We start from the raw sequence: 18882 nt of genomic DNA, 5'->3' as shown, positions 1-18882 counted from the left end.
TTTGTGATTTATTGCTAAATGAATGATGCTGTCAGTGAAGTGATTTTCTCTGCTAATATCCATACTTCCTAATGATGAACAACATGCATGTTGGGCTTGCAGTGCTTACCATAGTAGTAGATGTTGACTAAATACTGGGATGAATGAATGAGTGAGTGAATGAATGACTGATTCAAGGCTGGAGAACACTAAAGGTTTTAAAGTAAATATGGTGATTTTAGCTTATTTAAATTTTCTTTTATCTTTTTTTTTTTTTTTTTTTTTTTTTTTGAGACAGAGTTTTGCTCTTGTCTCCAAGGCTGGAGTGCAATGGCATGATCTCGGCTCACTGCAACCTCCACCTCTCAGGTTCCCCTGCCTCAGCCTCTAGAGTAGCTGGGATTACAGGTGCATACCACCAAGCCTGGCTAATTTTTGTATTTTTAGTAGGGGTAGGTGTCACCATGTTGGCCAGGCTGGTCTCGAACTCCTGATCTTAGGTGATATGTCTGCCTCAGCCTCCCAAAGTGCTAAGGCTATAGGCATGAACCACTGTACCTGGCCCTTATTTAAATTTTCTAAAAGGTAAAATTATAGTAAAATACACATATCTTAAATGTAAGTACAATTACTTCTTGTATCTATATGGATACACAAAACCACCTCTAGATGAAGATGTAGAACATTTTTAGCATATTGGACAGTTCTCTCATGACTTCTTCAGTCCATACTTCCCTTGGAGTGCCATTCTGATTGCTGTCAGCACACATTACTGTAGCCTGTCTTTGAACTTCATATAAATGGAATTATGCAGTAGTCCTCTTTTATGTTGAAATTCATCCATGTTGTTGCATGCTGTTGCATGAATCAGTCATTCATTCTTTTTCATTTCTGTGTATTATTCATCATATGACTATTCCACAATATTCTGTCTTTTTTTTTTTTTTTTTTTTTTTTTTTTTTCAGAAAATAGAGACATTTAACCAGAGAATTGAGGCAGGCCTGCATCTGGGTTGGCAGGGAGCTCAGAGATGGCAGCATGTGATGCCCCTGCCCATTTTTTTCCTCCATCCTGAACATGTTGCATCCATCCTGCCACTTTTTGCCCCAGTGTCCTAAGATGGCCTCCAGTGCTTCCTGCATGATTGTATCTGCACTGAGCTTCAATCTGCAACTTTGTGTTCGTGCTGAGGGTATGCTTTTTGGATTGGTTCTTATCGCTTTGCATAGGCCTGTTCTCTTGCGTGTCAGTATTGATGAGCCATGGTATAGTTCTCTGCTCGTATAACTTCTCTTTAATACCATTTACCAGTTTATTATAAAAGATACAATTGAGGAACAGACAGCCAGAAGAGAGGTATAGGGAAAGGCATCAGGGGACAGGCAGGGAGGGCATGTAGAGTGTCCATGCCCACCTCAGGTGTGCCACTCTTCCAGGACCTCATTGTGTTTGCCAACCTGGAAGCTCCCACAGTATTCTGTTGTTAATGAATATTTGGGTTAGTTTAAGTTTGGGGCTACCATGAATGTTTATAAAGCTAGTATGAACAATTTTTCTTTTAATGGGTATAAACACTCTCTTCTCTTGGGTATATAAAGTGGAATTGGTGGTCATAGAGTATTTGTACCTTTAGAAAATGTTGTCAAACATGTTTCTCAAGTGGTCATACCAATTTATGTTCCCACCAGTAATGTCAGAGAATTTAAATATGGATTCTTAACTGTTTTGTAGGTGTCAGTAGTGTTCATTTAAAATGTATAAAGACTCTCGTCATTGCAACCCAAGGGAGGCAGGGAATGAATTTTTCCCAGTGTTAGCTTACTCATATTTCTAGACTCCAAACCCTGCCTCTCCCTTCCGGGTCCTCGTTATATTACACAGTAGCTCCAGAGAGCAGAAACAGTATCAGATTTCTCACTGCCACATGCTCAGGGCCAGGCACAATATAGGCATTCTATCAGTATTCAAGTGGATCCTGAGATAGGGCCATCACTTAGGAAGGCAAATATGGGAAAAGCATAGTTGCAGCCAGTTGCTGAATTCTGGCCTTTATGGAAATCAAAGCTCCCAGCTTTATCACTTGTCACGTTCATGTCATTCATCCCAACTTAATTGAGAGTCTGCTCTGTGCCGGTAACTCTTGCTTTACTACTGCTGCGGAATAAAACCAAGAAAGTCAGGCAGGGCGGGCAACAACACACTGGCTGGTCCAGGTATGGGTTAGTGGCCACAGCCTCTCTTTGTTCCCTGAGTGGGTCAGGCTCGTAGACTGCCCCTTAGTAAAGAGGGAGCCTGTGATAGGGCCCCTGCAGCAGGGTTGGGGGTAGGCTCAGGTCAGGTGTGTGCCACGGAGAACGGCAGTCAGGCACAACTTAAATTCTTTAATTTGGCTTCCTTATCAAAGATGACCTCTTATTTTCTTTTTGTGGGGAGAGGGATGAACAGGGAGAATCATAAAGCATAACTGTGAATAATTTGAATCTGGAAATATGTGCAATGTGACTTTTGGGGAAAGCTGCTTTAAGAATAATAAAAGGTAACATTGAGTACTTCCTATGTACCAGTCAGTGTTGTTCAATTTTCATTACAACTCTGTGAGGTGGGCACTTTCTTAGTAGCCCCATTTTACAGATAGGGAAACCAAGGAATGGAGAGGAGACATACCTTTTCCAACGTCACACAGCTAGAAAGCGGCAGAGTAGGAATGTGAACCTACGTGGTTCCAGACACCGGACTCTGAGCCGCTCACCGCATGACAGCTACCTGTTCTTTGTGGTGCTTTGAACTTCTAAATTCATGGTCTTTATTTCTCTGAGCCTCACAAAAGTTGGATGTTCGATATGAACATTTTAATCATTTGGGGATCTAATTTCTCCAGAGATGGCAATTTTTTAGTGTGAAGAAAGTGTGATGTACATAGAAGTTTTAGAATAATCCATTGGTCTTGGTTTTGAAAAAGAAAAATATTCACCTACTGTTAGGTGATCTGATTAGAAAGTTTACAGTACTAGGCCCTGAACACCTTACCTATAATCTCAAAAGCAACTTGAACTAGGTTTTATCGGGCCAAATCCCCATTTCACAGATGAGGAAACTGAGGGTTAGATAGGCTAAGTAACCTGCCCAGGGTTTCAAAGTTAGAAAACATCAACACTGGGATTTGAGTCAGTTTAACTCCAAAAGCCTGTGCTGTCTTCACACAGTCCACAGACGTCCACTTGTGCCCAAAAGAAGCTCTCAGTTTCAAGGAAATTGAGGTTATGTGATAACATAGTCTACCTTGTTTGCCCTATCCAGTTTTTCTTTTTTTTAATCAGCCTATGACATCAAATTACATTTCCAGAATAACAGCTTTGAATTGTAATAGATGGCATTGTTCACTGTCTCAGCATTTTAAAATGTTTCAATTTTACTGCCAATATGATCTATTTAAATACAGGAAGCTTTAGTCATAAGAATGCTAATATGCCTGATTTAGTTGTTAAATTTTGTTGTGCTGTAATGAGCAAACAAGTCACTGTGGAAACCAAATGGAAATGCAGATGAAGAGAGATACAGTAAGAGGCCTAAGAAATGGGGCAGTTTGAAATAATTCTGTCAAAGCAGACTGGGAGGCTGAAGAACTGATTCAAGAGAAATTCAGCTGCTTAACAATAGGGATACATAAATACAAAACCAAGAGAAATTGAGCTGAGGTTATTCAGTGAAGCTATATAGGAAAAATGATAAAGAGTATACAAACCTTAGACTTGTTGAGGGTCTATTTTATCATTTCAGAAACATTGTGTAATTTATGGTAGTGCCACTAACAGTGTTTACCTAATTTCTTAATAATTTTAAACATTATTTTGACCTCAGTTTGCATGTGGCCAACATGTTTCTACTTTAAAGAATAAATATAATAGTTATTTTAAAGATTGACTCAGTTAAAACGCTTAGAATCTCCTGCTCCCTGCCCAAGGATTCAGTTGCCATTCCAGTAATCCAATAGATACTAGAAACATAATGTTCTAGACTGATGTTCAGATGTCACCAATATGAAAGCCCTAACAGATAGAGGACCCAACAGAACATTTCCCATTAGCACGACTTAGTCAAGACTATTCTGTAAAATTCTATTCATTCATCTGGTTTAGGACTTAGATTGTCTGTTCTTTCAGGATTTGAGGCTTAGGAAAATTGCTTTTGCCCAAGAGTGAATATTGAAACTCATTTACGTAACAGTTTTTGAACTGAGTAGGCAGAGAAATGTCGACTATAAACACAGGACTGCAGACAGTGGGCAGCTGTCCAGTGGTCTGGCAAGAACTTGCCGATCAGCACAGCCCTGGAGATTCACATAAGAGTGAAGTCAGCCTCTACTTTGAGATCCAAAAAGCATTTCAGATAGTGCCAAGTGCCATGTTAGGACTTGTCAACTTCTGCCCAAGTAGTATCAGACTGCCAATGTTTAGATATACTTTTGTTCGTCTTACCCTGTCTTGGCACTTGCGGGCTCTGTTATGTATCAGATTCTCTAATTTTTGCATTTTGGTCCTTGGGTATTTAGCATTAAAGGCATATAAGAGATGATGATGAAATGATCACTGTATACACAGGTCTTGAGAGTTCTTGATCCAAAGCCCCGGAGGCAAACAGAGTTATAAGTTTGCAGCAGGTGAAAGACAGGGTCAGCTATCTTATGACTTACCTAACTTGGAAGTATATTAAAGCATATTATCAGTTACAGGAATGGGAAGTCAGCTTTTAATGCAGCACTGTTAGTAGCTCTTGGCAGATCACTAGTTGGTAAATGCCCTGGGAGTAGCATTACAATTCTTTTCTCTCAGCTTGCTTCACAAGAAAACAAGTCTCATTGCATATCTTTTAAACTGAAGTCTTTCTTCAGCAAAACTTATCTGAATGCATGTATTTGTCCATTTGGTTTAAACCTTATTTCGACCTCAGTTTGCATGTGACCAACATGTTTCTACTTTAAAGAATGTATATAATGAATACTGTAGCAAAAACCATGATCACCTGCCATGGACGTATGTGCACATGGTGCAGGCTGGCCTACAAAGATGGAGCAGTTGAATACATTGCCCTTAGAGAACATCCAGTCTTGAAAAGAAAAGACACGTGTCAATAACTTTGATCAAGATGGACTGAGGAAAGTCCCAGAGGTGCTGAGTGAAAGTTGTGAAAGTTTAAGAACCTGGATAATTACTTCCACTGAGCCACAGAGAATGGCTTCATGTCATCCAGACAGGGCCTGAAAAGGATGGGATTTGGACTTTGGAGATATAATTGGAAGACTGTTCTAGGTAGAGGAAATGCATAGAGTGGGCAAAGAGTGAATATGATTGTGGGAATTATAAGACATTTCATTTTCTTGAAGATTTTAAGAAGTATATCCTGGAAGAGTAAGGTGGAAAGTTAGTTGAGGTAAGATCATGGAGGATCTTTATTAGTAAAGCGAAGGAATTTTGGCTTTATTCTCTCTTTCCCTAGTTTCAATATTAACTTAAGAATTTTAACATGGCTGGGTGCTGTAGCACATGCCTGTAGTCCCTGCACTTCGGGAAACCAAGGTGGGTGAATCATGAGAGCTTCACATTCACAGTTCGAGACCAGCCTGGACAACATGGTGAAACCCCATCTCGACAAAAAAATAGCCAGGCATGGTGGTGCATGCCTGTATTCCTAGCTACTCGGGAAGCTGAGATGGGAGGATCGCTTGAGCCTGGGAGGTCGAGGTTGCAGTGAGCTCAGATCGTGCCACTGCACTCCAGCCTGGGTGACAAAGTGAGACCCTGTCTCAAGAAAAAAGATAAATAAGTAAATAAAAGGTATTTTAACCTAAGATCTGATTACTATGCCATTAATAAACAGTAAAGTGATCCTTTTGGGAGTCTGTTGGGGAACAAATAATACTGTTTATACAACTGCGATATATATAGTATGGGTGAAAATAGCATTTTTTGGCTTTGAAAACTTTCAACAGAGGCAGTCCCAAATATATCGCATAACTATATCACTCGGAGAAAATCAGCTAAGGCATACAGCATGCACTTATTTTGATTTGTCCATAGATTTGATGATGTTGGGATCTACATTTCACAGCTTTGGCCAGGTGTGTGTTGCTAATGCCTAATACCCCATATCTCTGGCAATCAAGACACCAGCTTGTTTGAAAGCTAAGTGATTGAGCTTCTTTTTTTTTCTTCTCAATTTCCTACTTAGCGTTTCCCCTTCACATTGGACACGTGGTAAGCAGTGAGATGCCCATTGATTTGCTGCCCAGGGAAGAGCAGCTCTGGCTGTTTTCTATTCAAAGTAATTATTTTAGTATACCTATAGTTTGCCTTGGAAATATTCTGAACTGATATTTTTAGTTATTGCAAGCTAGTAAAAGAATTTTATCAGATAGACTTGAAACACTTTTCAATTGATAAAAACATTAGTGAAAAGGGCCATCTTTATTAGTATTCTCTGGCTAATTAACTCAGTTGATTAAAGCTTGAGGCTTATGTGAGCTAGGTCAATTTTTTTTGCTCTGTGATTATCTCTTGCAAACTTGAGTCTTGGCTTTCAATAAATAATTACAATAGTAGCAAGCACTTATGTAGTCTTAAGTGCTATACATAAACTAATAAATAAACTGTACATAATAAACTAACTTAGTCCTCAAAATAATCCCAAAAGGCAGGTACTATTACTCCTGCCATCTTCACAAATCATAGAACAGAAGCTATGTAACTTGCCCAAGGTCACATTACTGGTAATTGGCTGAACCAGGATTTGAACACAGGCCTCAGGTCTTTATCATTGATCTCATTCAAATCCAAAGACACCAGTAAGGGTGTCCCTAGATTTAGTTAAGTAAACACAATGTGTGTCTACATATTTATGACTATGTATTATCTATAATGTTGAAACTTTGACTACAAGAAATTTCAAATCAATATTTCAATATCCAGACACCAGAAATATATTTACATCCCTTTTGTTGTCCACATAATAGTATGTTTCAGATATAGGAGTGTGACTAGGATCAACTTAAATTGCAGATTTTACCCTGCTGAGCAGTTGAATAATTGTCTTCTAGGACAGATTCCATGTTTGTTTGTTTTTTTAAATCAAGGACACACAAATTTTTATATTTAATTTCAGACACTTTCCGGAGTCTCTGAAGTGTACTCTTAGGTTCATAGATCTTTTCCCCAAGCAATAGAGAGTAATTGAGCAAGAGGATAATGTGATCAAATCTATGTTTTAAGAACGATAACTCCGACGACAATGAAAGACGGCCTGGAGGAGATGATGACTGGGAGCACAGGAATGAAATGGTAATGGAAAAGTATTTTCTGGCATGATTTAAGGATACATAATGACGTCACTAACTAAGGAAACACAAGGAAAGGAAAGGGAAAAGGGTAGAAAGGTAGTGGGGCTGGGTGTGGTAGCTCACGTCTATAATCCCAGCACTTTAAGGGGCTGAGGCAGGTGGCTCACTTGAGGTCAGGAGTTTGAGATTAGCCTGGCCAACATGGTGAAACCCCATCTCTACTAAAACTGAAAAAATAAGCTGGGCATCATGGTGGCGCCTGTAATCCCAGCTACTTATGAGGCTGAGACAGGAAAATCACTTGAACCCAGAAGGCAGAGGTTGCAGTGAGCCAAGATTGTGCCACTGTACTCCAGCCTAAGAGAGAGTGAATGAGACTCTGTCCTGATAATAGTAATAATAATAATAATGAGTTTGATTTTTGAACACACTGAGTTTCGGGTGCTCTTGATATATTTCAATGGAATGGACAGTAGGAAATTGGAAATGCAATCTGGAAAAGGGGTCAGCGTTGAGGAGACTGAGCAGTCTCCAGCAAATGGTAGTTTTAAGCCCTCAGAGCAAGACAAGGTCACCCAGGAGACGCCAAAGGGAGAAAAAAGGGCGAGGGTGGGGGGAAGGAGGAACCAGTAAAGCTGACTTGGGGAGAAGAGACTCAGGGGAGCAGCCGCAGCAGTGTAGCATTTGAACACTTCCTTATGCCGGACTGTTCTGAACACTTTATGTACATTAATTTACTTAATCCTCTGGCAATTCATTGAAAGAGCTACTTTTTCCAGATAAGCAACCTGAGGCACAGAGAAGTAAAGTAACTTTCACAAGGTCACATAACTAGTAAGTCACTTTCAATGGTAAATTAGCAATAGCATGGTTAAGCAAATGTAATTGAGTTAAGATAGTTTTTAACTTTTAAAGATTTAAATATAGATTAGTAAGCTTTAAAAGTAGCATTTTCTACTTCCCCCCTGCTATATCAAGTAAATATAGTATGATCATCATAATTCATGAGGGAAATATGATCTGAGACTTTCATAAATTTTCCAGTTCCCTGGGCCTCTCTCGTGCAAAATATTCTGTCAAGATTCATGCAGTTCTTAAATATTTTTATGTGATAGTTTAAGCTTTCCCTGAAGTTTTCTCTCAATTAAAAAGCATTGGTTGGAGCATCCCCTGAAATGGTTTCATGAGTCACATTTTTAAATATTTCTACTTAGAATAAATATTGAGTTGTTTTAGCAGTAATCTGAGAGATCATCAAATTTTACATTCTTTTTTTTTTTTTTTTTTTTTTTTTGAGATAGAAGCTCGCTCTGTTGCCCAGGCTGGAGTGCAGTCACGTGATATTGGCTCACTGCAACTTCTGCCTCCCGGGTTCAAGTGATTCTCCTGCTTCAGCCTCCCAAGAAGCTGGGATTACAGGTGCACACCACCATGCCCAGCTAATTTTTGTATTTTTAGTAGAGGCGGGGTTTCACCATGTTGGCCAGGCTGGTCTCGAACTCCTGACCTCAAGTGATCTACCTGCCTTGGCTTCCCAAAGTGCCGGGATTACAGGCATGAGCCATTGTGCCGACCTTTACATTCTCTTTATAAGTTCCCCCGAACTTCTCTTTGTCTCCATGAATCCACTGCTTCCTCAGAACCTCTTCATTTTGTTTTCTCTTTTATTACTTCACTAGAAGTGGAGATATTTTTATTTTTGGAGCCCATTTTCTCACAATAATTTTTTAAATCACTTCTTCAGAGTTATGTGCATTGAGGAGCAAGAACAGTGAAACCATATTAAGCCACCACAGCTGAATTCTCTGCTAGGCAGGGGTCAGCAAACTACAGTAGGTACCCACCACTTTTTTCTAAGTAACATTTTGCTGGAACACAGCCATGCTCGTTCAGTTACATATTGTCTATGGCTCCTTTCCTGCCACAGCAGCAGAGTTGAGTAGTTTCATCAAGAGGTATACTGCATAAAATCTAAAATATTTACTGATCTGGACCTTTACAGAAAAAGTTTTCTAACTCTTTCTTTAGAGCATACTCCTTTCAGAAGGTTAGGATGTGTCCTAAGCATGTTTATAGTGCTTTGGAATTGAATGAAGTTTTTAAAATAAATTTTTAAAAATTTTTTAAAATAAAATTTTATTCAATTGAATAATAGAACTGTTGAGCCGTTTCTGTGATATTTATTCTTTGGATTTCACACAGATGTTGTCAAGGGAGTAATAAAATTTCAGATTCCTTTAAATAGCCTCTACTCAGAATTCTTAGCTGTATGATCAGTGATCTGAATTTTTGTCAGCATTAACAGTACTGTTTAATTTGGGGAAAAAAATATCTTTGAATGGTTAATAAATGCCAGATCCTTCCTGTGCTTGGCTTTTGAATTTCGAAGAAAGAAAACACTTTCCCTACCCTCAGATATATAATGTCGATTAGATCTAAGTTATATGCAAACAAAAACAATCTGAAAAAATTGGCTAAATGATAGAACTGTGATAGGTGGAGAAAATTATGTTTGTGTTGAGCAAATTTGTTTATTAGTGTATATAGTTTATCAGCATTTATATATAAAATATCTTGTTATACTTTGATCATGTTTCTGAAAATAATGAATGTTTTATTTCTCACTGATATTTCGCTAAGACAAGAAATATGTGAGAACATCTAGGTTCACCTTCTGTCCTGTCCACTGTTAGTTCTTGGTTTGTCCCCTCCTGTTGCCGTCATCCTCCCTTCTGATCTTCTGAGGTTCTTGCTTGCCGTTTTCCTCCCGTTTGTTCCACGGCTGGATCTCCCTCCCTGGAGTACAATCACGTGGCTCTCCTGTTCTGAACTTTGCTCCTGTTCTTTACGGCCCACACAGTGAAATTCAGTTTCTCACCAGCATTTAAGACCTTCCACACTGTTCCAAACCTTTTCTCCAGCTTCCCCTCCCCTGCTCGCCTCCTTTGTCCCCTAAGCTCTGAGCACTGGAACTACACTTTCCCATCTCTTGATTTTCATACACTTTTCTCACTGTTTGAAATGTCCTTTATTCATCCCACCTGTCCGTTTTCTGCCTGATCGACTCATCTTTCAAATGTCTCCTCTTTTGAGGAACTTCTTCTCATCTGCTTCTCCCCCAGCCCACAAATGCCAAGGCAGAATTATTATTTTCATGCCATGAATATTCATATACTCTGCTTTTGTAACTTAAAAAGATTATTCACACACATTTTCCTGTTATCTAGGGCTCAAACTCTAAATTTCTTTTTGTTGATTGTTACATTTCTAGATCCTCTTTAGTGTCTGGTTTTAATGTTTATATATAATAACTACACAATTAACTTACTGTAGTGGATTAATCAATCGATACTTAGTGGTGGATATGAAAACTCTGATATGTTGTTTCAGCTTGTGAATTTTCACTTCTTTGATATCTAGTAGCATTAATGAGATAAGATACCTTTCTTTCTTTTTTTTTTTTTTTCTTTCTGGTGCTCGGATTTGAAGAGATAAGATATCTTTCTGAAGTTAAATGTCTTTTGCTCTTTACTCTTTAACAAGAAAGCCACAGTAGTTACTAGGTAAGAATGACTGAAGTTTATGTTTCATCTTCAGGAAGTTACCCCAGCACAACCTGTTTTCATAAAACCTATTGAGTTGTGGCACTTAAACTATATTCTCCACAGACTTAGACAACCTCAGTAAACTTGAAACTTTCATAGGTAGGAAAAGAAAAATCAATTTTTTGTCTAAACATTGCTGCCCGTGGGAAAAAGCAAAACAATTATCTTTTCACTAACTAATGCAGTTAGTGGTGGCAACAGACAAAGTGGGCAAGACAGTAAAAAACATGCTGTACTGTGTATTGGGCTACAGTTTTCTAGAAAAGCAGTTTAGGATGTTGAACCCTAAATTAAGACCAATCCCTCTTTGTAGAAATGGTATGAGCATTGAAATAAAACCATAGCCCACTTAAGTGAGAAAATGATCAAAAGTGTCTTGTGTTTTGTTTTTGGTATGAAGTAGACTTTGCTATCTGGATTACACAGATAACTCTTCTGGTTTTCTTTACTATTTTAAAGAATCTTTATTATTGTACAGAGTGCTGGGGCTTGCTTTATCTTGTCTCCATTTTGCGTTATATGCATTTACTTAGTAGCTACATAGGACCATCTCATCTTTGGTAGAATGCATCGTGGTCTCTGATGGACTTGGGCAAGGAGAGCAATGTGCAGGGAATGCACTAGACAAGAACATGTGGGCAAAATCCAAGATGTGGGAGGATTAGTCACATAGCTTAAAGCAAAAATTCTTTTGCAAAGATAATGGATCATTTGCTTCCTGAATGAGCCATTCAGAAGGAACCATTGCCAAATCACTAAATTCTCCTGAATGAGATTTTCCACAGACACCCACTGGTTAGTACTGGTTAGTGTGGGAAACTTTATTTAAGTCAACCTTTTTAACCTTTACAACTTTTATTTATTAATGACTTAGGAAGAGAATGTTAGGATCTTTTTTGATCTACAGAGGGTACGTTTAAATAGAACATGATTCCTATTGCAAATGTGTTTCTGTTAAAACCAGATATGCTGTATGAAAAGAAAACACACGCCTGCACATTCACACACGCACGCGTGCACACACACACACACACACACACACATTAATTTTGAGTATGCTTTTTAAAAGAAACAGAATATTCTTTTTTCTGAGTATATTTCTTAACTAGGATATTTGTGAACTATGGCTTTAAGAATTAATCATCAATGTATTTTGTCACAAGCAGTAATCAGACTTGAAATTTATACGCTTATCACCTTTGGACTTCTACCCTGCATGCAGTTTATGTGCAAGGTAAAACAATATCCAGTATGATTTCTTTTCCTCTTTCTTTCTTTAAGACAGAGTCTTGCTCTGTTGCCAGGCTGCAACCTCCGCCTCCCGGGTTCAAACGATTCTCCTGCTTCAACTTTCTGAGTAGTTGGGACTACAAGCATGCACCACCACGCCTAGCTAACTTTTTTTTGGTATTTTTAGTGGCAATGGGGTTTCACCATGTTGGCCAGGATGGTCTTGATCTCTTGGCCTCGTGATCCACTCACCCTGGCATCCCAAAGTGCTGGGATTACAGGTGTGAGCCACCATGCCCTGCCAACCCAGTGTAATTTCTTAATTGAAATAAGGTTGAATTGCCACTTAGTGAACGCTGGCTTTCTAACTAACTTAATATATGTCACCTGGAAATTTGGAATGTGAATATGACTATATAAACCTGTATGTCTTAATCAAGCTTTTGAAGCTGAATGAAGACAAATGTTTCTCATTTTTTTGGCTTGAGTAACTATCAGAGATGATGGGTTATAACTAGACTATGTGTTGATAATGTGGTGGTAATTTTTAACTCAGAGTACTCAGTTTCCCTGGAGGTTATACTGGGTACTACACTTCATCTTGGTTATCTTTTTGAAGGTTGTACAGAATATTCACAGGAACATTAATTATAGTTGCAGAACAAGCCAAAACCTCTGTTTTTTTTTTTTTTTTTGACATTTCATAGGCAATGTGTGAAAACATACACTTTTGTGCACTTAATAGCAAAATGGACAATAATAGATTGGTTTCTTACAAAATATACGTAGGTCAAAACCTTGTACATTTCCATTTTAAACTAACACACAGTAAATGTGAGAGTTAAAAACTGTGTGCAGAGCTGCATAAATGTCTTTTTTTGAGAAGTGTCTGTTCATGTCCTTTGCCCAATTTGTAATGGGGCTGTTTTTTTCTTGTAAGTTTAAGTTCCTTGTAGACTCTGGTTACTAGACCTTTGCCAGAGATGGATAGATTGCAAAAATTTTCTCCCATTTGTAGGTTGTCTATTTGCTCTGATGACAGTTTCTTTTTCTGTGAAGAAACTCTTTAGTTTAATTAGATCTCATTTGTCAATTTTTGCTTTTGTTGCAATTGCTTTTGACTTTTATTTATTTATTTATTTTGCAATGGAGTCTCACCCTTGCCCAGGCTGAAGTGCAATGCATGATCTAGGCTCACCACAGCTTCCACCTCCCGAGTTCAAACAATTCTGCCTCAGCCTTCCTGGTAGCTGGAATTATGGGCATGTGCCACCGAGTCCCACTAATTTTTGTATTTTTTATTAGAGAGAGGGTTTTGCCATGTTGGCCAGTCTGATCTCTTACTCCTTACTTCAAGTGATCCACCTGCCTCGCCCCCCAACAAAGTGCTGGGATTACAGGTTTGAGTCATGTACCCAGCCACTTTTGATGTTTTTGTCATGAAATCTTTCCCTGTGCCTACGTCCTGAATGGTATTCCCTAGATTTTCTTCTAGGGTTTTTATAGTTTTGGGTTTTAAGTCCTTAATCTTCCTTGAGTTAATTTTTGTATAAGGTCTAAGGAAGGGGTCGTTTCCATTTTCTGCATACAGCTAGCCAGTTCGCCCAGCATCACTTATTAAATAGGGAATCCTTTCCCCATTGCTTATTTTTGTCAGGTTTGTCAAAGATCCCATGGTTGTTGATGTGCAGTCTTATTTTGGAGTTCTCTATGCTGTCCCATTGGTTTGTGTGTCTGTATTTGACACATGGATGGAGCTGGAAGCCATTATCCTCAGCAAACTAACACAGAACAGAAAACCAAACACTGCATGTTCTCACTTAGAAGTGGGAGCTGAACAATGAGAGCACATGGACACAGGGAGGGGAACAACACACACTGGGGTTTGTTGTCGGGGGTTGGTGGGTGGGAGAGCATCAGGAAAAATAGCTAATGCATGTGGGGCTTAATACCTAGGTGACTGGTTGATAGGTGCAGCAAACCACCATGCTACACATTTACCTATGTAACAAACATGCACATCCTGCACATGTACCCTGGAACTTTAAAAGGAAAAAAATTGTACACATGAAATTAAAGTTCAGTCCCTGCTTCCCAGAGTACACACAGTATGGTAGGAGAGACACAGTCCTCACATGAAACTGCAAGGCCAGGACAACCTCACACAAATAGAACTGACCAAAAGTACTCAGCAGCTGCTTCTTCTTAACTGGGAAGATCGGTGAAGGAGTTGGGAGTTTTAGTTTTGAGCTGGATTTTGAAGACTATATTGGCAAAGACTATGGTGAAAGAAGTAAATGGATTCTCCTTAGGCTAAGGTTTGATTTACCTAGGCAGTAGCCAAGGACAAACACACACAGCATATGTGATGTGATGGGAGAGGGTGGAGGAATTCCTTAGGTATGGTTAGTGAGCTTCAACCTGTCTTATCCCTCCCCTCTGCTGCTGCTTAGTGGAGGAAATGGGAAGAAAAGGAAGTCTTAATCTTACCCCCATGGTCTTCTATTCTGCTTTACCGTCCCACTTGCCATTTTAGAATGGTAACAACTTATGGAGAATCAGACTAGAACAGAGGAATGGGGGTGAGTGAGCAAAACGAGCTGCAGGGTATCACAGAGGATTCTTTAGCATGCCTTTTCTTTTTTCTCTTAGTTTATTAGTGTCTCCTCCGTTCCCAAAGCTTGGCAGAGTTCATCATAGGAAGGAGCAAGGAAAAAGTGGCTAAGGGAGTTTTTGTTTTTGTTTTTGTTTTTGTTTTTTTAAAGACAGGGTTTCACTCTTGTTGCCCAGGCTGGACTGCAATGGCATGATCTCAGCTAACTGCAACTTCCGCCTCCTGGGTTCAAACAATTCTTCTGCCTCAGTCTCCCGATTAGCTGAGATTACAGGTGCTCACCACCATGCCCAGCTAATTTTTGTATTTTTAGTAGAGATGGGTTTCACTATGTTGGCCAGGCTGGTCTCCAACTCCTGACCTCAGGTGATCTGCCCACCTTGGCCTCCCAAAGTGCTGGGATTACAAGTGTGAGCCACTACACCCTGCCTGCTAGGGGAGTTTCTCTGGCTGACTATTCATGTTCTATCTGCCTATAATTAAATGAGATTAAAGAGCATAGATTGATAGTGTTCACAGAAAATAAAAAGATGCAATGCTGAGCATACAAACAGAATCCTGATGGACCTTAACCTTAGTATTCAATGTCATCATCATAATCAACAATTAAATTTTATTCAGGACTTACAAGGTACACAGAATTGTCTTACAACACAGTAGAATTTTTTTTTTTCTTTAAAGAAGTGGAAGGGTAGTTAGAACAAAAACTTTTGCAGAATGATGGTACTTAAGGGAGCAATCATGGCACCAGATGCTGGCTGAACATAAATCTTTTGTAGTTTCATTAAGTCATAGTGTTACAATATGTGTGTGTGCATGTGCTTGTGTGTTCATTTTCCCCCTTCTCAATAAGAAAAAAAGGAAAACTAAAACAGAGTGAAAGAATAGGCTTGAAAAAAGAAATCAAACCTGGGGAGTGGTTTTTTAAAGCTATCTTGTGAATAAACAAGCTTGCTAGAGAGGTTTATGGCTGGAAGGAAAAAATATCTGTCATGTTTCAGGATCAGAGAATAACTTCCACTTTGGATTACTTGTCATATTTTTCTTTTATCTTATGGTGAATTTGTTTATTATCTTGTAAAAATACTGTGTTGTAATCCATTTGTGTTGTCATAAAGGAATACCTGAGGGTGAGTAATTTATAAAGAAAAGAGGTTTATTTGGCTCATAGTTCTACAGGCTGTACGAGAAGCATGGTGCAAGCATCTGCTTCTGATGAGGACCTCAGGCTGCTTCCACTCGTGGCAGAAGGTGAAGGGGAGCTGTTATGCAGAGATCACTTGGTGACAGAGGAAACAAGAGAGAGAGAGAGACATAGAGAGAGAGAGAGAGAGAGAGAAGGGGAGGTTCCAGGTTCTTTTTCAACAACCAGTTTTTGTGGAATATAAGAGTGAGAACTCATCCCCCAGAGTGGCACTGAGCTATCCATGTGGGATCTGCCCCTGTGACCCAGACACCTCCCAGCAAGCCTCACCTCCACCGTTGGGGATCACATTTCAATGTGAGACTTGGTGGGGCCAAACAAACTATATCCAAACCATAGCATACTCTTTCTTTGCTTTTTGAGAAATTATGTCAAGTTGAAAACTATATTCTTTGATAGTATGTATAGAGTCCATTCTTCTTGCTAGAGGATTGTCCTAGGAATTTGGCTACAATTCTCCTCTTCAACAGCAAATTAGATGCTGTTAATGGGTCTTTATCAGGGCACTAGGGATTGTACATCTATGTGCATGTATGATGAAATCACTTCACACTTACTGTTTTTAAAAACCCATGGTGGCTCACACCTGTAATCCCAGCACTTTGGGAGGCCAAGGCGGGTGGATCACCCAAGGTCAGGAGTTTGAGATCAGCTTGGCCAACATGGTGAAACCCCATCTCTACTAAAAATACGAAAACTAGCTGGCCATGATGGCATGTGCCTGTAATCCCAGCTACTTGGGAGGCTGAGGCGGGAGAATCACTTGAACCTGGGAGGCAGAGGTTGCAGTGAGCCGAGATCACACCATTGCACCATTAAATATGCCTGGGTGTCACATGTTTAATTGGAGGGCTGAATGTGGTTCTGGAAAATATATTTTGTCCCCTTTTAGGAAATATTTGCTGTATCACTTGAGAGTTTTCATAGTACAAGCTCTGGGTAAGATGTAAGTTATGAATGTTACTGATTACTGAGAAGGTCAGTGGTTACGTCTTTGAAGTTATATAAAAGTGAACAAAGGAGATAAAAAGCTGAGGCACGTAACCATGTGAACTTTCTCTTAAAAAGATAAATTGGAAGGAATTTTTTGATTGGCCATAGGCAGTCCCCCTGAGAGGCTCACCGAAGTTCTGCAAAGATGCACTATATGCCTGTAATCTCTCTTTTTCAGATTCTGCCACTTGCTGGGAAAACAGCAACAGAAGGATATTAAGGAGCTGCTCCTGTAATTTATCAAGATAGCCCCAGCAAGGTCAAAGACATATCGTGTCCCAAGGAGAAAAGCTGCAGGCGTCTGAGGATAAACCACTGTGAAACAGCTTTGACCATAAAGCTGACTTGGAAGACTTTGACTCCAAGGTGCAAGGTGAGTTAGAAGAACACAAGCTTAAAACTAAAAGCAGGGTTAGATTAGGCAGTGCTTAATAGTATCAAAAGATTAGTGAGACATCGCAAAGTCACAGGAAGATGTTTCTTTATTTCTCTTATTTGTATGTCAGATCTTAAAATAATATGTCATAATCCTCATAATAAAAAGTTCTGAGATTTTTTTATAAGGATAGGAAGTAGAAAAATGTGAAAATATTTGGTAACCATTTTCTGTTTCCTATATGTAGTCTGGCATTGTGGTAATGTGATACTGCTTTTCTTTTCCCTTCTTGGGCACTGAACATGCAGACCTAAATCTTAAAATAGCCAAAATGTTATTCTTGCTTTTTTTTTATATGCACATCCACAAATCCACATGTGACTACATATACACATTCTTAAAATGCATCCAGTTTTTATAATCTTCCATAGCAGACAGTGAGACAGTCAGCTTTTCTCTTTGCCTATGAGGCCGAAATAGCTAATGTGGTACTAGTAATACTTTCTGTGGTCTCCTTCTCATCTTTGATATTTGCAGTTTTTATGTTAGAGCCACTTGATATATACTATTTGATATCTTAGGCATAGTGAGTTTGTGGTCTTCACAACTTAGCTGCACCCCTCAGAGTTATCCAGAGCTTCCTACTTCTTCAAAGTCAGCCATCGCCAAGGTGGAAGTTTGTGGCATTAATAATCTTCAGGAGCTTTTTGCAAGCTGCACATCCTTAGTCAGACCTTATTTTCCGTGGGCACAGGGCTGGTGGTGGTAGTGGTGATTATGATTCAGACATATATCATTTGGGGAAAGCTGCTTTTGTACCCTGATGCCACTCCTGCCGTTTCCTAGCATAGACTGGTACCTCTTGGTAGAGCAGGAACCAAGGCTCAGTAATTTAGTGTAATCATTGCTATATGAGAAGCTTTCTCTTTATTATTCTATTGTTTAAAAGTGTGTTTTAGATTAGAGCTTGCAAAGTAGCCCACAGGACAGATTTTTTACTAGACTTTTTTAAGCCGTAAAAATTTTCTTTTTATAAAAAAATTAATTTGAAACATTTGAAAATCTGGAAACTTCATATAAAAATCAGATAGATTAAATATCTGGCTTCTCTTGGCAGATTAAAAATATGGCCTTGTTACTATCAATGACTGCACTTTGCTAGTATTCTGCATTCCCTAAATATTTAACCGAACCAATCTTTCAGATTATGGCACCTGCCTGCAACATGTAGGCTTTTGGGTTCAAGAGTCCTGCTTTAAGCATCAATTTCTTCTGCTCTCTGTATATGAAGTCACTTTTATGTACTATATTACATAAAAGTAATATAATAATTTAGTATTTATCCTCTGCCATTATTTTAGCATTTATTATTTTATATAAACTGTATGAGCTTTGAGAAGTTGACACTTGCCAGCCAGGCTTACCTATGAAGTAAGAAGACTTTTCCAAGATAAGATGTTTCAGGCTATGGGCTTAGTTAGGACATCTAATTTTCACAGTGATGTGCTCTGCATCATTTTTTCCAGGTGTTGAGGGTGTCATCTCAGAGT

At 39.0% G+C, this 18882-nt stretch overlaps 1 protein-coding gene across 13 annotated transcripts in view; it reads left to right on the top strand.

Moving 5' to 3' along the window:
* Positions 1–18882, top strand: part of OSBPL6 (oxysterol binding protein like 6) — a 205715-nt gene that overhangs the window by 74955 nt on the left and 111878 nt on the right. For all 13 annotated transcript variants that reach the window (XM_074399417.1, XM_039470018.2, XM_074399415.1 and 10 more), the window contains one exon: positions 17135–17329. The gene's annotated coding sequence lies outside the window, so the exon portion shown is untranslated. The remainder of the gene's footprint in view (positions 1–17134; positions 17330–18882) is intronic.

Source organism: Saimiri boliviensis, chromosome 5 (genome assembly GCF_048565385.1).
Source record: "Saimiri boliviensis isolate mSaiBol1 chromosome 5, mSaiBol1.pri, whole genome shotgun sequence".
Classification (NCBI taxonomy): domain Eukaryota; kingdom Metazoa; phylum Chordata; class Mammalia; order Primates; family Cebidae; genus Saimiri; species Saimiri boliviensis.
The sequence above is the reverse complement of the archived record's forward strand: the minus strand, read 5'-3'. Positions and strand labels throughout refer to the sequence as shown.